At 43.9% G+C, this 17873-nt stretch overlaps 1 protein-coding gene across 5 annotated transcripts in view; it reads right to left on the bottom strand.

Annotated features, from left to right (window-relative positions):
• PDLIM5 (PDZ and LIM domain 5) overlaps positions 1 to 17873 on the bottom strand; it is a 131609-nt gene that overhangs the window by 31321 nt on the left and 82415 nt on the right. The gene's annotated exons all lie outside the window — the stretch shown is intronic.

Genomic DNA, 17873 nt, shown 5'->3' with positions numbered 1-17873 from the left:
TGAAAAGGAATTGAGCTTGCTATCATGTACCTTCTAAGAGCACTAAGGTGATAACAAGGGCCAAGTCACTTGGGCTTTCTTAAGCAGGTTCAAAGGATTTGGCCGGGCTTTCTCCTCATGCAAGCCCAAGATATTGGCTATCCATCTGTAAATATTACTAGCTGAGCCCAGAGCTCAGTCTGGTACATCAGTATTTTACTATTAGTCTGTGGCTATAAATGATGGTTTAGGTATCTTGTTAAACTAACTTGCTCTGTTGTCCAGAACAACTGTGGAAGTAGGGCACAAGTCCCCTGCGGTGTGAGGAAATCTGCTGACAGGACAGGTCAGGTAGTATCTAAGGGACAGCTTGTAAATGCTTTCTCCAGATAGCCAGGAATTCTGTGACTTGGATCTCAGATCTCAGTTGTTTGTCATACAAATCATGTGCTATATTTTGTCCAGTATCAAAATACACAATAGCTGAAAATATATATGTAGGAAACCAGAAAAAGGCAGGTATGAGAATGACAACAAAACTCCATGAACAAGGGAAATGCAGATGGCTTTTTGCAAGGGTTTTCTGGTGTAACAATAGAGAAACAGAAGCCAAGAATCACTGAGTGCTGACCTTATCCCTACTACAAGCTCAGTGTTTATATTTCATCTTAGCCTAACAGTGCTCCAGTACCTCGCTAGAAGGAAGAAAAGCAAAATAAAGTAACAGAAAGAAAGAGCAGAGAAAATCATCTGGGTGGAGGTATTTCTGTATCAAATTACAGGGAGGGAGTATGAAACCCCTCTGTAAGCAGTGCTCTATACACAGAAATAACTCAAAGCACCTTTCAGAGTATGTATTCTCTCAGAGTTAACACCAGTGCTCATCTCAGAAGGTGTGACTACCATTTTTTTAGAGGAATTGAATGTAGCATAGCATCAGGAAGATAAACCAAAAGCCACGCCAAAAACAAAAGGGCTGTCAACACCCATTCTTGCTAGTGTTTCCCAATATTTCCCAGTGTTTCTGCCTTGAGATTTAATTTTAAGGCAAAGCTCCAATTCTTGGTCATGCAAGACATTAAATACATAATTTCCTGTGCTGCATATGTGTCGTTTGTTAGAAAACACGCAAGCCCCATAAACTCAAGGCCATCCCTGTTGCCATTAGGATGAAACACTTAGCTTGGTGCAAGACTGCATAGCTGCTACACACCCCCCAAAAAGACCATTACAGAGGAGTCTGGTGGGGAAGAAAACGTGTGGATGCTCACCACCACTTCAGGCCAGTTACTAAGTCAGAAAAAGGTCAAGCACTCTGGCAGCAACCCAGTACAGAACAGTTTAAGACATCCAGCTTTTTGGAGCAGAGACAGTGAAGTGAAAAGGATAAATGTGAAATATATCTGGAGGAACCTTACTGCAGAAGAGAATCAACACCCTGCTTTTGCTATAGCTACAACCTTCCTGAGTTTGTCCCCAGAGATAATGCAAAGAAACCTAAGCTACTTTGGTAAAATAGATTCATTACCTTTTCATTAAAGTTATGAAAGATATAAAAGAGCCAGAAAACCCTAAAGCAGTTTATTACCTGGCTTTTTTGGTTGAGCCAGACCTAGTTCTATTTGAAGCAGTTATATACTTTTCTGTTGTATACTTTTCTCTTTAGTTATGGGACGTAAGTTTTCAGTTCTCCCTTCGTATCAACTATTTTATTGTGGAATGAAGTGAGCTGCCATTTAAAACAACTTTTCAGCATTGCATTCATTTACATACTACAGTATGTCACTAGATGGATTTTAATGCAAAGACATTTTAATACCTCGTGTCACACTCAATGGGTACATTTCTCTCAAATCTATTACTCTCTTCCTGACATAATTGATTAGTTTTGCTTGATCTTTGCTGAAATTCAGTAACAATATGCAGTGGCTGACACTACATTTATCTTCTTTTCTTACATGTTTCTCAAGCCATTCAGCAAAGGCTGTGGTCTTTTATTCAACAGGACAAGACAGCACAAAGCTTCATTTCTTCAGTTCCATCTACTGGTAACCTCTCCTTCCTTACCAGTGCAGCAGCTCAGGACTAAGGATGTTAATAAGGAAACCAGAAATCATTACCCTCATTTGTTGTATGCTGTCTTCAGGAAAACACTGGCTATTCCTGCAAAAATCCTTTTTAAAATGCAGTTTTATGCAGAGTGTTCTCAGACTAACTATACTGCTATTGACCCAGATTTTAGGTCGTATCCTGTTTATGATGTCTCTAACAGCCTGAAAGTAATCATCTTCCTTTATCACCTTATGCCACAGCCTTGTAGCAGCAACGTGAATAACCAGAATAATCTGGCTATTGCAATGGTTTAAGAGAAAATTCACCTTTCACAAGTTTAAAGGCTACCTTTAAAACCCCCTAAAAATCCACGGATGTTTATTCCAAGCCATTCAACCTCAATCTTGATATATATCCAATACTGATATGGTCTTTTGGGCAGGCCTATATGGTCTCTGTACTCCCAGTGTACCTTCTGGCTTCTGGCACATCTCTCTCCAGCTCTGTCAGTTGGAAGAAAAAAAAACAGATTAAGCCCCTCCAAAACTGGACTTCAGCTGTGGAAGAATGAAACCAGTTCTCCATTGTTTCCTGCCTTTTCCAACACACATGTACTTGTAAGGGACAGCAAGTGAATGGAGACACTTTGGGAATTCCAACACTGAATGCATCCCCAAAAATAAATCTTCAACACCAGGAGAGCTTATCCTATACAGCGAGCAAACAATGGACAAACAGAAAGCCAGTTACAGATTCAGGAAGGAGAAAGTTTCCATTAATGTAATAATCTACCTTCACTTGCCAAAAACAATGCACATTAGTTAGTGAAAGAAAAAAAAAGAGAAGTCATAGAATTTGTTTTCACTGTACTAAAGTATCACCAAACAAACACCACAGCTAAAGAATAAATTCTTGCTGATGGCATGGCCTGGGCTTCACCTATAGGGCACAGACAGGTATCAGAACTCCTAAAGAGGTTTTCTCTTTCAATATGTACATAAAAGGTTTTCTAGTAAGATCATTCAGTGGCAAAAATAAAGTTGGTATTTTAAGCTGTATTATATCACCACAATTCTTTCAATGTTCCTTTTTTATCTTTTTTATGTGGATATGCTACAAGTTAGAAATTTTGACACAAATAAAAGTTGGTTTGTGTCTTATAAACGACTATTTCCCCTCCCTGAGGTCAGAGCTACTTTAACCTTCTCTGGAGACTGAGGTCACCTTGGAAGCCATGAAACAGAAGTAAAAGAACTAATACTTGTTACTCAACATCAAGTGGATCTCCGCTCTATTTATCTCTAGAAGGGTCTAACTCTTGTGAAAATATAAATAGGTACAAGAAAACCCAGAGATTATTTCTGCCCTAGCACAACTTAATACATGCAGCCCTGTAAAATAACCAAGCAGACTTCTGCCTGGGCAGCTGAAGTCATAAAAACAGCCTTCCGCTGAAGCAAGCGTTAACATCGCTGCGGTCAGGAAAGGAGAACAAACAGTCCTGTGCACTGAACAGAATCAGCACTGGAACAAAGAGCCTAGACAGCAAATATATTTTAAAACAGTCATTTGCTGGCCTGCATGCCAGTTATTTGATTTTATACATTCAAAGTGAACTTTAGAAAAATAATCTAACGTGACGCTTAGTTGCTCAAGGAACTGTGGCAAATAATTTACCCACGCAGAAGTTTCAAGCCAGGATCTCTTGTTTCTTCTATTGCTGCCTCTGCAGGGTGACACTGCTCCCTCAGAGGCTCACGATACAACACAAGCACCACCATGTATATCAGAGGACACTTGAAGCCAGTGAGGAAAGGAAACCTTTAGTAGGGTGGACTTGCACAAACACCATCTGCAGGTCCAGGGCGCTGTCTTGGTTTGGATAAGACAGGTGCCTGCTAAAGAAGGCAGGAGCTTCCCCTGAAATGGAGAATGCAAACCCTCCCCACCCCTCCAAATTGCTATGAATTTTAAATTAAGGGGCTCTCAGGCAAAAAAAAATACGGGAGCAGGAAATAACAGTTCTTTAATAGGGAAGGGGGGAAAAACCATAAAATGATAAAATAAAAACAATGCAGTACACTAAAATGACAGAGTCAGAACTCAACCTGACACCCTGTTGGTCAGGGTGCTGGCAGCAGTCCAGTTGGAAAAAGTGGCTGCAGTCCTCCTGAGGTGTCAGGTGTGGTTCTGTTGGAGCAGGGGGTCCTGTAGAAAAAGGGTGATTCTTCCTCCGCAGATCCGTGGAAGAAGAAGCAGCTGCTGTTCCTCTGGTGAATCCAGTGGAGAAGCTGTGCTGGTGTGTCAGAATCTCCTGATTATATCTGGATAGCAATGCTCGGCTCCTCCCTCTGGGCGGAGCATCTCACAATGGGATGTTACAGTTCTTATCAGCCATGCAGTGACATTCAATAGCCTCTTATCACGGGATGCCCCCTGCTGAGGGAGGAGTGATTGTGATCTCGCAGGGAGAGAGATAAGGGGAAATTGCCCACTTAACACCTAGACAACTGCCATACAGATGGTAATAGAATACATCCTGCCTTGCAATCCAGAACATAATCCACCCCTTATTCTATTTCCATCTGCATCACAATGAATCCTTACACACAGTTCTCACTTAAGACTAGGTTTCCCTGTGGTACACAACGGCTTTCTCCATCTTTCTGCATTACCCACCAAGTGTAACCAGGTCCTTGAGCAAAAACAATTCCACGGATGGGTTTGTCTTTGCCTGAGGTGGGAGTAATCCAAACAGTCTTTCCTAAAATACCTTTCATGTGTACAACAGGGACTTTATCTCCATCTACAGTGTGCAGGGGTTCAGACTGGGCAGGACCAGCTCGATTGATAGACCCTCTGGTGTTGACCATCCAGGTGGCCTTTGCTAAGTTCATCTCCCAATTTCTAAAAGTCCCCCCACCAAGTGCCTTCAGGGTAGTCTTGAGTAGTCCATTGCACCGTTCAACTTTCCCGGCAGCTGGTGCATGGTAGGGGATATGGTATATCCATTCAATACCATGTTCCCTGGCCCAGGTGTTGATAAGGCCGTTCTTGAAATGGGTCCCATTGTCCGACTCAATTCTCTCAGGGGTTCCATGTCTCCACAGCACTTGCTTTTCCAGGCCCAGGATGGTGTTCCGGGCAGTGGCGTGAGGTACAGGGTGGGTCTCCAACCATCCCGTGGTGGCTTCCACCATGGTCAGCACGTAGCGCTTGCCTTGGCGTGTCTGGGGCAGTGTGATGTAGTCGATCTGCCAGGCCTCCCCATACTTGTACTTGGACCACCGCCCACCATACCACAGGGGCTTCACTCTCTTGGCGTGCTTGATGGCAGCACACGTTTCACAGTCATGGATAACCTGAGAAATACTGTCTTTGGTTAAATCTACTCCTCGGTCTCGTGCCCACCTATAGGTGGCATCTCTACCTTGATGACCTGAGGCATCGTGGGCCCATCGAGCTAGGAACAACTCCCCCTTATGTTGCCAATCTAAGTCTATCTTCGACACCTCTATTTTTGCTGCCTGATCTACCTGTTCGTTGTTTCGATGTTCCTCATTAGCCCGGCTCTTGGGGATGTGGGCATCTACGTGGCGGACTTTCACAGGTAGGTTCTCCAACCGAGCGGCAATTTCTTTCCATTCCTCAGCAGCCCAGATTGGTTTTCCCTTACGCTGCCAGTTGGCCTTTTTCCACCTTTCCAGCCAGCCCCACAGAGCATTGGCTACCATCCACGAATCAGTATAAAGATAGAGCCTTGGCCATTTCTCTCTCTCAGCAATGTCCAGGGCTAGCTGAACAGCTTTGAGTTCAGCAAGTTGACTTGATCCACCTTCTCCTTCGATAGCCTGAGCAACCTGTCGTGTGGGGCTCCATACGGCTGCTTTCCACTTCCGGTTCAACCCTATGATGCGACAGGAACCGTCAGTGAAAAGAGCGTAGCGTGTTTCCTCTGCTGGGAGTTGGTTGTATGGTGGAGCTTCTTCGGCACGTGTTACTTGCTCTTGTTCCTCTTCATCAGAAAGACCAAAATCTTCACCTTCCGGCCAGTTTGTAATTATCTCTAAAATCCCAGGGCGATTCAGGTTTCCAATACGGGTGCGCTGTGTGATGAGGGCAATCCATTTACTCCATGTAGCATCAGTGGCATGGTGGGTGGTGGGAGCCTTTCCTTTGAACATCCACCCCAGCACCGGTAGTCGGGGTGCCAGGAGGAGTTGTGCTTCCGTGCCAATCACCTCTGAGGCAGCTTGAACTCCTTCGTAGGCAGCCAAGATTTCCTTTTCTGTGGGAGTGTAATTGGCTTCGGACCCTCTGAAGCTTCGACTCCAGAATCCCAGTGGTCGGCCTCGAGTCTCCCCAGGCACCTTCTGCCAAAGGCTCCAGGACAAACCATGGTTCCCGGCTGCAGAGTAGAGTACGTTCTTTACCTCTGGTCCCATCCTGACTGGGCCAAGGGCAACAGCATGAGCAATTTCTTGCTTAATCTGGGCAAAAGCTTGTTGCTGCTCAGGGCCCCAGTGGAACTCGTTCTTCTTGCGGGTGACCAGGTAAAGAGGGCTCACGATCTGACTGTACTCGGGAATGTGCATCCTCCAAAAGCCTATGGCACCCAGGAAAGCTTGTGTTTCCTTCTTGCTAGTTGGTGGAGACATCGCGGTGATCTTGTTGATGACCTCAATGGGAATCTGACGCCGTCCATCTTGCCACTTTACTCCCAGGAACTGGATCTCTCGAGCAGGTCCCTTGACTTTGTTCTTCTTGATGGCGCAACCGGCTTCTAGCAGAATCTGGATGATTTTCTTTCCTTTCTCAAATACTTCCACTGCCGTGTTCCCCCACACAATGATGTCATCGATGTATTGCAGATGTTCTGGGGCCTCACCCTTTTCCAGTGCAGTCTGGATCAGTCCATGGCAGATGGTGGGGCTGTGCTTCCACCCCTGGGGCAGTCGGTTCCAGGTGTACTGCACGCCCCTCCAGGTGAAAGCAAACTGAGGCCTGCACTCTGCTGCCAGAGGAATGGAGAAAAACGCGTTAGCAATGTCAATGGTGGCATACCACTTTGCTGCCTTGGACTCCAGCTCGTACTGGAGTTCCAGCATGTCTGGCACAGCAGCGCTCAGTGGTGGAGTCACTTCATTCAAGCCACGATAGTCCACAGTCAATCTCCATTCTTTGTCAGACTTGCGCACAGGCCAGATGGGACTGTTAAAGGGTGAGTGAGTCTTGCTGACCACCCCTTGGCTCTCCAGCTCACGGATCATTTTGTGGATGGGGATCACGGCGTCTCGATTCGTCCGATACTGCCGGCGGTGCACCGTCGAGGTGGCGATTGGCACTCGTTGCTCTTCCACATTCAAGAGTCCTACTGCGGATGGGTTTTCTGACAGTCCAGGCAAGGTGTTCAACTGCTTAATGTTCTCTGCCTCTACAGCAGCTATGCCAAAAGCCCATCTGAGTCCTTTTGGGTCTTTGTAATAGCCATTCCGGAGGAAGTCTATGCCTAGAATACATGGGGCCTCTGGGCCAGTCACAATAGGATGTTTCTTCCAGTCTTTCCCAGTCAGGCTCATCTCAGCTTCCAAAAGGGTCAATTGCTGTGATCCCCCCGTCACCCCGGCAATGGAAACAGGTTCGGCCCCCACATGTCCCGATGGTATCAGGGTACACTGTGCACCAGTATCCACTAAAGCATCGTACCTTTGTGGTTCTGATGTGCCAGGCCATCGGATCCACACCGTCCAGAAAATCCGATTTTCCCGTGCCTCTCCCTGGCTAGAGGCAGGGCCCCCCTAACCCTGGTTATTATTTCTTCCCTGGGCATACATGGTAGAGGTACCCTCAAGGGGATCTGACGGATCATACTCAGCAGCTCGGTCATGGGAGGTTGAGGCTACCTTCACTTTACTGGAGTTCTCTCGGTTAGTGTTTCCCTCCTTGAGTTGACGCACCCTTGCTGCCAGGACTGAAGTGGGTTTTCCATCCCACTTTCCCATGTCTTCCCCATGGTCCCTCAGAAAGAACCACAAGTCAGCCCGTGGGGTGTACCCTCTCTCTCTAGGTGGAAAATGTTGGGCTCTAACTCTGGGGCCTGTGACTCGCACTGGTGCAATATGGGAATTGTTCCTTCTCACCGCCTCCCTCATCTCCCTCATCTCCTCTCTGAGTTCTTGGACCACGGCAGAGACATGAGCTTGCATGGGGCCATTGATCATACTTTCATAATTTCTAAGTTTGTTTGCCACAGAACCCACTGTCTCTCGGTTGGTATCAGCATTGATCGTTGCAATGAAAGTGGTGTATTGAGATGGCCCCAGATTTGCCAGACTCCACAGCATCTGCCCTGTGCACCTGACCTGGTCGGGGTCATTATCATGCTGTCCATCTCTCCCAAAGAGTACCTCCAATACTGCCACTTCCCTCAGCTGTTGGATCCCTTCCTCAAGAGTCTTCCAGCGCATTCTGTGGTGCTGCTCCTGCATTCTTTCCCTGTGGACAAATCTCTCTCTGACACTTGTTAAAAGCCGCTCCCAGAGGGAAAGGGACCCTGGCTCCCTTACAAAAATCTGATTGATACCGGAGTCCTGAGTTAAGGGTCCCAGATTCCTTGCCTCACCACCATCCAGTTGCACACCTGTACCCATAAGGTCCCAGACCCGAAGTAGCCAGGTTGTATAAGCCTCACGTCCCCGTCGTACAATGTCTTTGTGTAGATTACGGAGACTTTCGTAAGTCAGGGACTCGGTGATGATTGCAACCTCTGGCTCCCCTGTGGGTTGTGAGGGCCCTCCCCTATCTGGGTGCTCTGCTTTTGTTTTAGATCTCCTTGTTTCTACAGGGGCAACTGCTGCTGGCTGTGACTGCCTCTGCAGTTCAGCTGGAACCTGGACAGTTGTAACATCTGTGGGTTCTGCTGCTGCACTATTAGATTCTCTCTCTTCAAAGCAGGGGGAGGGCTCTGCACCAGCTGGGGAAGTGTACTCCTTCAGGATCTGGCCTATCTCACGCATCTCCTTCACCAGACCCCCCACCCAATCTGGGTAGTTCACATCTGGCACGGGCTGTGGGGTAGGAGTAGGCTCTGGGGCAACAGCATCCCTGGACTCTGGTGGCGTGTTAGGTTCTGATGCAGGTGTCAGGGTAGTTATCCAGGTTAGTCTCTCTCTCTCTCTAAATGCTAAATAGAACAGGCCTATCAGCAACACCAGCCACTGTATGATATCATTAATGTTTAGATTGGATCTGAACCCTTCAAAAACTGGTGGGGTGGACCCAAAGAGGTGATTAAAGGGTTGGGAGAAAATTTCCCCTGGTGTAATTTCCTTACAGCAGGTGCCATTATTAAAGTAACCCCAAAAACACATAGTTAAGGTGTGATAGCTGTGAATCCATGTGCCTGCCTTCCAGAGGAAGTTAAAAATCCATGAATTCCTCACCTTATTCACCCATAAAACAAACCGGATAATAGCCACAGTAGCCTTGGTTATAGGACCCATGTTAAGATAAGGGCCTACAAATGGGAGAAATACAGCCATGATCACGTGCCACCCAAACCAGGGTAAACTGGACCACATGGTGTCACTTGATGAGGTTTGTATAGCCACACAAAAATTAGATTACTCAAGAACTGTTATTCCCTTTTTGTTTATTTGCCCTCGAGCCCCACGTTGGGCGCCAAAAATCTGTCTTGGTTTGGATAAGACAGGTGCCTGCTAAAGAAGGCAGGAGCTTCCCCTGAAATGGAGAATGCAAACCCTCCCCACCCCTCCAAATTGCTATGAATTTTAAATTAAGGGGCTCTCAGGCAAAAAAAAATACGGGAGCAGGAAATAACAGTTCTTTAATAGGGAAGGGGGGAAAAACCATAAAATGATAAAATAAAAACAATGCAGTACACTAAAATGACAGAGTCAGAACTCAACCTGACACCCTGTTGGTCAGGGTGCTGGCAGCAGTCCAGTTGGAAAAAGTGGCTGCAGTCCTCCTGAGGTGTCAGGTGTGGTTCTGTTGGAGCAGGGGGTCCTGTAGAAAAAGGGTGATTCTTCCTCCGCAGATCCGTGGAAGAAGAAGCAGCTGCTGTTCCTCTGGTGAATCCAGTGGAGAAGCTGTGCTGGTGTGTCAGAATCTCCTGATTATATCTGGATAGCAATGCTCGGCTCCTCCCTCTGGGCGGAGCATCTCACAATGGGATGTTACAGTTCTTATCAGCCATGCAGTGACATTCAATAGCCTCTTATCACGGGATGCCCCCTGCTGAGGGAGGAGTGATTGTGATCTCGCAGGGAGAGAGATAAGGGGAAATTGCCCACTTAACACCTAGACAACTGCCATACAGATGGTAATAGAATACATCCTGCCTTGCAATCCAGAACAGGCGCACACATTAGTCCAGGTGTGCAAAAAGATGAAACCAGCAGGGTTTGGAGCTGGTAACCTCATGTCAAAGACCAGGACAGGCACAAGCATGCAGACAACAGAAATGTGCTCTGAAGGAGTAGCCAGTTCCCTGAGTCCTAAGTGCCAGCCACACACCACATCTGGACAATACCTCTTGCTCTTTGGCAACTCCAGAGCACTTGTGGACTTCCTGGAGGGCGCGCTGGCCGGCAGGGGAGGCTTTGCGACAGGCGTGATGAGCAGTGCATCCAGCAGCGAGCGGTAGGCACTAGGCTCGTGGAGTCTAGCAAGTGTGTAAAAAGACCCCACAAACAAATGAGGTGACCACATGAAGTTCAGGATGGCTGGGACCACGGACAACACAAAATCCCTTATGAAAAGCCTGTCTGGAGAAACTGAACCCAGGAAAATTGATGCAGGAATCATGTCCAAACAAGCAGCCCACAAAGTGGAGGCTGCACAATTCAGGGGAGGCATAAGAAAACCCACTAAGGTGTGAGAAGCACGTTCTTTGTATATTTTTACCATTAATAAAATAAAATAAAAAGCAATGAGAAATTTTTTTCATCTTTTTTAGTTTTCTGATTTTGTGTATGCTTTCTAATGTACATAATTTATTATCACCCTGGAACATCCATGCAATTTAGAAATACAAAAATATGGGTATTATTGCCTATTAAAAAGTATTTTACTGATATGAATGGATGATCGAAAAACTTGTCAAAATGTTTGCTCTAAGCAAGCCTTTATAAAAAGCAATGCAGTAAAGATTTAGATGGAACTCAGCAAGCTATTGTTTTCAAGCATCAAAAAGTTCCTCAAAGTTGTAGATTATTCTTTGTCACTCACGTAACACAAATGTTATTTACAGGTAATTTACTAACTGAACTGTAAAACAGGCATCATGAGGAACAGAATGGTGGAATTACTCACCAAGGTTCAGAGCAGCTAAGCTATAAATAGGGCATGGGAGCTTTGGACATATTCTAATGACTTGCCCAGTATGGTGACAGAGCCGACTGATTTCACAACCCTGCCAGGGACCAATTATTCTTGTGTGAACTGGAACCTCCTTAAACCAACCTATAAAACATTCCTTTTGAAGTTGATGTCTACCTGGCCCGGACAGCAATAGCAGCAGACACTGCAGCAGCAGCCATGCTCTTAGTTTTTGATCTCTGCTCAAAAGGAGAAAGAGCTGGAGGAGGAGAGGGTCCAAGGATCGGCAGATTTCCCGAAGGATCTTCCAGCGTTACTTTTGCAGCGCAGAAGCTTTGAGTCAATGCAGGAGAAAACAGAGAAAGTAGGAAAGATTGACAGAGATACAGTATAACACCAGAGCACATTAACCACTGGAGAGTAATGGAAGTTTCCAGCTCACAGAGACATAGGCAATGTGTGAGTGACCTGAATATTAATATAAAGAACAGCAATTTTGATTTCACCCACAAATAAAACTATTCCCTCATCAAGTGAGCATTTAGCATCTGTCAGCTTTTAAATTCCTCATCATAGACTCTACCTCGCATGCCTGGATCATTCCCACTGAACCAGAGCCCAGAACTCTCCACATGGATCCATTTAAGTCTCCATGGTGTGGACAGAATTAGCCATGAAGATCATTTACCTTGTCCTCTTTTTCATAATAAACAGTAAACACAGAAAACTGGAGTATTTAGTGATATAACTTCTGTAGGTCCACCCTTAGCAAATTCAGCGTGTAACCCCCTTTTCATTTTCTCTACTTATTTTACAGGTGGAAATGGATTTGAACAGGGAAAAAAAAGGTGAAAGACCCAAACAGGCTCCAAAATAACTCCAACAATTTCTAACCTCTAACTTGGGTTCTTATTTTAAAATTTCAAAATTATCCACCAAACTGCTGTGTGTTTTTTCAAATAACTACAAATATGGACAGAACACTTTAAATACCTACAGAACTATATACTATTTCCCATATTTAAATGTAAAGCCAGTGCCTGAATACCTTGCTTACACCTAGCAGCCTGCTGTAGATATACCTTAAAATATTTACCTTGTATAACTTACAGATGATTTAGACTGAAACCTTGAGAATTTATTGTAAGAATTTGTTTCACAAGTAGGCAGAGATGCTTCATGCCTGCCCAAAAGCAGCAAGAGAAGAGAAGTCATTAATCAAACACTTATTACACCTCTGGCAATACTAACTAAAGCTCAGGAGTTCATTTAAATTTTTTTCCTAAAGCTATCCTTACCCATGAACAAACAAACAAAACGGGTATATTTTTTTCAGGTATCCTGTAGTGTTAATTACTGAGGGAAGCACTTTCTCTCCCTATTGGTAAAGACTTACATTCTGGATGTCCCATCACTACACAAGTTAAAGCTTGTATTCTCCTCCAAAAACTTTGGGCTACTGGATAATTTAACACCACACATTTTGTAACAAGGGTGACTATATTCTCCTCATGTCACCAACTTCTGCTGACAAAATCCAACTGAATCTCCTACCTATGACTGCTTTTCCTCCTCCATCAAAAGGCTGCTTTAATTTTTAAATTATTTTTAGAACTATTGCCTAAAAGCTACTTAAATTTCTAATTCCTATATAAATTGCCACAGCACTATGAGGGTCAGGAAACCTTTAAGCTGCTCCACCTGGACAGCATCATCATCAAAAAAAGAATCAGGTGAAACTGTACGGCTTTAAACCAAAAGAGGAGAGACTTAGATCAGGTATTAGGAAGGAATGCTTTACTATAAGGATGGGGAGGCACAGGAAAAAGTTGCCCAAAGAAGCTGTGGACACCCCAACCCTGGAAATGTTCACCTCCAGGCTGGATGGGGCCCCGAGCAATCTTGTCTAGTTGGAGGTGTCCGTGCCCATGGCAGGAGCACTTGAATTAAATGATCCTTAAGGTCCCTTCCAAAGCAAACCACTCTGTGTTTCAAAGTGTGCAAAATTACAGTTTCTGACTGCACCTTTCTAGCACAGCTGGGCTCGGATGTACCTGGCAAGGGCAGGAGGCAGCCCGAGGGCTGCTCCCACATGCAGGGCTGGAGAAGGCAGCCCCCCAGCTGGGTCAGCAGGCAGGGGGAACTCGGTGGTCTGTGTGGCCACAGCACACATCTTGGGGACAGGAGGTGCTTCATCTGCCGGCAGAGAGCTTGCTGCATCTGGAGCAGGCACAGTTATCTTCCTAGTTGATGTTAATTTCATGAGTAATTATAATGGGATAATAAACAGAGAAGAAATTTCTCATTTGATTAAAAGTACAAAATAGCAATGGCCAACTCTTTCTAGCTGGTATTCTTGCATCTGTAATTCTTCCGTCTCCTGTAGGAACCAAATACTCACGGCCTGGGAATCACACCATGCTGAAAACAATTTTGGAGGCATTTTTACAGCTAAAGCTTGAGCGCTTGTTTAACCACAAACCCAAACTATTTGGATAGTTACCTAAAAAATAACAAACTTGAGCAAGAGCACAATCAGTATACAAGAAACTATCTAGTGTCAGGAGATGACACTTCAGACACTGAGGCTACTTGGCTGCTGGCATTTAAAACCTGAATGATTGAAGGGAAGATGTGTACACTTGCCTAAGACTTCCAAAAGGTTCTCAAACAAAAGTTCTATATAATAATAGAAAGCAGAAGGACAAGTAGCATTCACCACAAGAGAGCAATAATTCTCCCTTGTATTCTGCTTCCTCTTGCTTGTCATCACACCAAAACAACCATAAAAACTCTGACAGTTTTAGTACAGTCAGCCTGACACCTCCTCTTCTCCCAAACTACAATTTCTGCAGAGAATGTTCCTGGATGTCCACTTACGAGAAAGTACACAACAAATATCAGGACTAATACCTATTATTACTTATTACTAAGTCTTTGTATTTATATCAGGAATAATTCCATTAAAAGAAAATATAAAAGTAGGTCTGCATGACTGGAAAAGGCATGTTTATAAAATACAATCTAAAGACCTGCTGGCATCACATCTGTTTTATATTAGTTATACACTTTCTCTGGAAGTGCCAGATTCTGTGGTTCACATGGTTTACTTCTGCCAGGATTACTTCTTGAGATGACTTTTTGCAACTTTCTGGAAGGGCTGTCATTGCTCTTAAATATTCTACTGTTAAACTTACAGGAGGACATTGCATATATGAAATAGAGTAATAATACACTATAACTTACAGGAGTTGGTTATATAGACATACAACTATTTAAGACTCAATAAAGAACTAAAGCTACAATAAAAAAGCATTATGAAATCTACCTTATAAGCAGCTCACTTAACTTTAATGTAGAAATCAAGTCCAGATCCTCCATACATTTTACAGCAAGGTTTCTCCTTCTTGGTGGTTAAGTAGTGGCTGATACAATTTACAGAGCTCCAGCCAAGAAAAGATGGAGCCCATTTGGAAAATAAGGACCTAGGCCAGTCCTTGACAACAAATTCAAGGCTTCAGTAGCAAGAGCAAGTCTACTCACGCTTGGATGGCCCAATTTTGCTTTCCTAAAAGCCTGACATGGCACTCATGAATTGCTCCATGCAGCTTTCCAATAGCTGCCATTTTAGTTTAAAAAGGGATTTGAAGACCAGATTTGCTGTATTTCCCACTCAAAAGAGCATTATAAAAGCAGCAGCATCTGCTCAGTAACAACATATAAATACCAACTGCTATCACTGATGACCTCTCAGTTCAGGGGAGACTCCAGACTACACAGCTGCATCAAATAACCATCAAATTGCTCTCCTTCCCACACCCAATGCTAAACCTTCCCTCAACAGCTCTGCAGAAGCTGCTCCAATTTCTGCCCTTCTTTAGCAGAAAATTCTTACCATCAACTTTTATATTTGTAAAAATACTTTGTCTCTCATCCTGAACCAATGGTGAGAACATAGCTGCTTTTCACATTTCACATCTTAAAGCTGCTCCCTTGCTAGGTTAATTTTGCCAGATAACAACATTTAGAGATCTAGATATTGAGTAAGATTAGATTTAAATTTCTTTTGCCTGGATTCAGATGCAGAGCTAGGATTTAGAGAGGACTCCTTGGTACTCAGAATACAGTAGCTGCAGTGGTATCTGCAAGGCATCTACAGCTCAGCAGAATCATGGATTGGAAGGGACCTTGAAGGTCAGCTACTTCCAACCCTCCTGCTGTGGGCAGGGACAGCTTTCACTAGACTTTGCCCAGAGTTCCATCCAACCTGGCTTTGCACACATGAAGGGATGGGGCAAGTAGGTGTAATCATACTGAAGTTTCACGGGTAGACATGAAAATCAATTACTGAAGCAGTACTTTTTTCACTGCCTTTTTCAACTCAGGTTTTCTGATTAAAAAATAAAATCACCAGGAGTATTGTCATACATCTTCTGTGTGTATTTTTCATCTTTGTTGATCTAGGAGAATTTGCTGCTGAAAACATCACAACCAAATCTTCTTTACTGTACTGGCTCAAGCCAAATGTCACCATGAAAGAACCCACCAGCCCGTCAGCCTCCAACCCATCCTGCCTAAGCTCATGTTAGCTCAGGAACATAGCTGCTTCTCCCAGACAACAAAATGTCCTCAAAAGACACCATAATAGACTTCTAATTGGATGCCAGATTTCCTCTTCTCTCAGCTAGTTGAGAACACTACTTTAAAGGGTTAAAACTGGTCAGTTCCAAGTCTTAGTATTAGCTTTCCAACAGCAGAAAGCCCACATAGGTGTAGGCAACAGTATATTGTATACTTTATTCAAGCATGAATGTCTGTCTAAGGCCTAGCAGGACCAGGCACTGTTCATTTAATTCTCATTTTCACAGGGACAGCTTTGTTTCATGTTATGACTTTGTGCTTGTGCATGCTACCTGGAACTCAAAAACTCCTGCACAATGTAAGATAAACCATGAGAAAAGTTATTGACCTCCAGTAACAATTAATCACCCTCCAAAGTACTGTTGCTTTCTTCTACCTAAAATTACTGTTCATGTCTAGTACTCACAAATTACCTCCAAAGCACCAGCAATTTGCCAAGGTAAGTGCCAGTAAAACTATCCAGGGCCAGAGACAGGAAATTTGCCAGATAATGTCCTTGTCTTCTGTGATTGCATCACAGCACAACACTGTGTTACAAATTAAGTAACTCACATTTTAGAAAATTACTTTTGTATTTCTAAATTCACATATTCACTTTTGACTTGTTGAGACCACTAAAAAGTTACTCCAAGTTATATGGTGGACACCCACTGACAGCATAAATACACTAAATATTGTATCTTGTTTTAATTAGTATCCACATGGCTGTTCATTAATTTCCTCGTCTTTATCTAATTTTTCTCCTTCCCCCTCCTACCACTTCCAGGAAAATCCCTAGTCACAGCAGCTTAATGAAGTTTATTTGAAGTGAATGACAAACAACCCTCTCTCCTCCAAGACAGACAAACCCAGGCTAGAAGAGGATAGATTGTTAACTGAATCAAAACCCCTGTGAATGATTTACCTCGCAGGAGCTGGTGCAGCAATATGTTCAGAAAGTTTGGGAGAGGGGACACTGCCAGGGCAGGAATCTGCTATCGGCAAAAGAGCAGCTGCAGGTTCTGGTCTAGCATTGTTTTCACTCCATTCACAGTAAAAAAACCCCAAGTGAAGACACACAGAGAAAAAGATTTTTAATTTACATTAAAATAGTATGCAGAAGAGGAAACACTGTGCATGAAGGTGTTAGTAAACTCAGAAGAAAAAAAGAACCCAAACCCCAAAAAACCCCCCAAAAGACCATGAAACTGATAGTAAAATACAATTGAGAGGTTAAAATGATGCAAAACACACTTAAGAAGTATCACAGTTCCAGTGAAGGCTGAGAGTGTCCTCGCTGCCTTAAAACTCCGAAAGCCAAGTAGTATTGGACATTTACAAAGATGGAACACATTAATTTGGGATTATATTATATAGAAAACAACTTTGGAAAATACTGAAAGTGACACAAGTGCTAGTGGGATTCACGCCAAAGCTTTGTGTGCTTTTTGCTACAACTTTTTGGTGGGGTTAGTTTTGTGAACATTACACTATGCATTTATCAGTATTTTTCATATCCTTTCTGTGATTCAGCTGTTATAGGAAAAAAATAAATCCAAAAAATGTTCTCTTAAAGTGCTCTACTTGAAGAAAAGCACCTGCCAGACTGTAAAACACACAAAAAAAGTAATCTACAAGGCAGAGAGCAATCACAACAGTAAGTTTTGAGCAGACTAAATTAGCCACAGGGGCAGGCATTCTGTAGTTTTTTCCTTATGTTAGTATGCAGAATTAAGTATCTTATTAAAGTAGGGAACCTTAAGTGCTGAAAATTATTGAACAGATTTAAGAATGACCAGGGAGCAGACCTCAAAGGTGGTAAAGGTGTGGATGGAAATTCTGGTGCAGATGGCATCTCCAAAGTCGGGGTAGCTATAGAT

Source organism: Haemorhous mexicanus, chromosome 4, assembly GCF_027477595.1.
Source record: "Haemorhous mexicanus isolate bHaeMex1 chromosome 4, bHaeMex1.pri, whole genome shotgun sequence".
Lineage (NCBI taxonomy): Eukaryota > Metazoa > Chordata > Aves > Passeriformes > Fringillidae > Haemorhous > Haemorhous mexicanus.
This window is presented reverse-complemented; position numbering and strand designations above follow the sequence as displayed.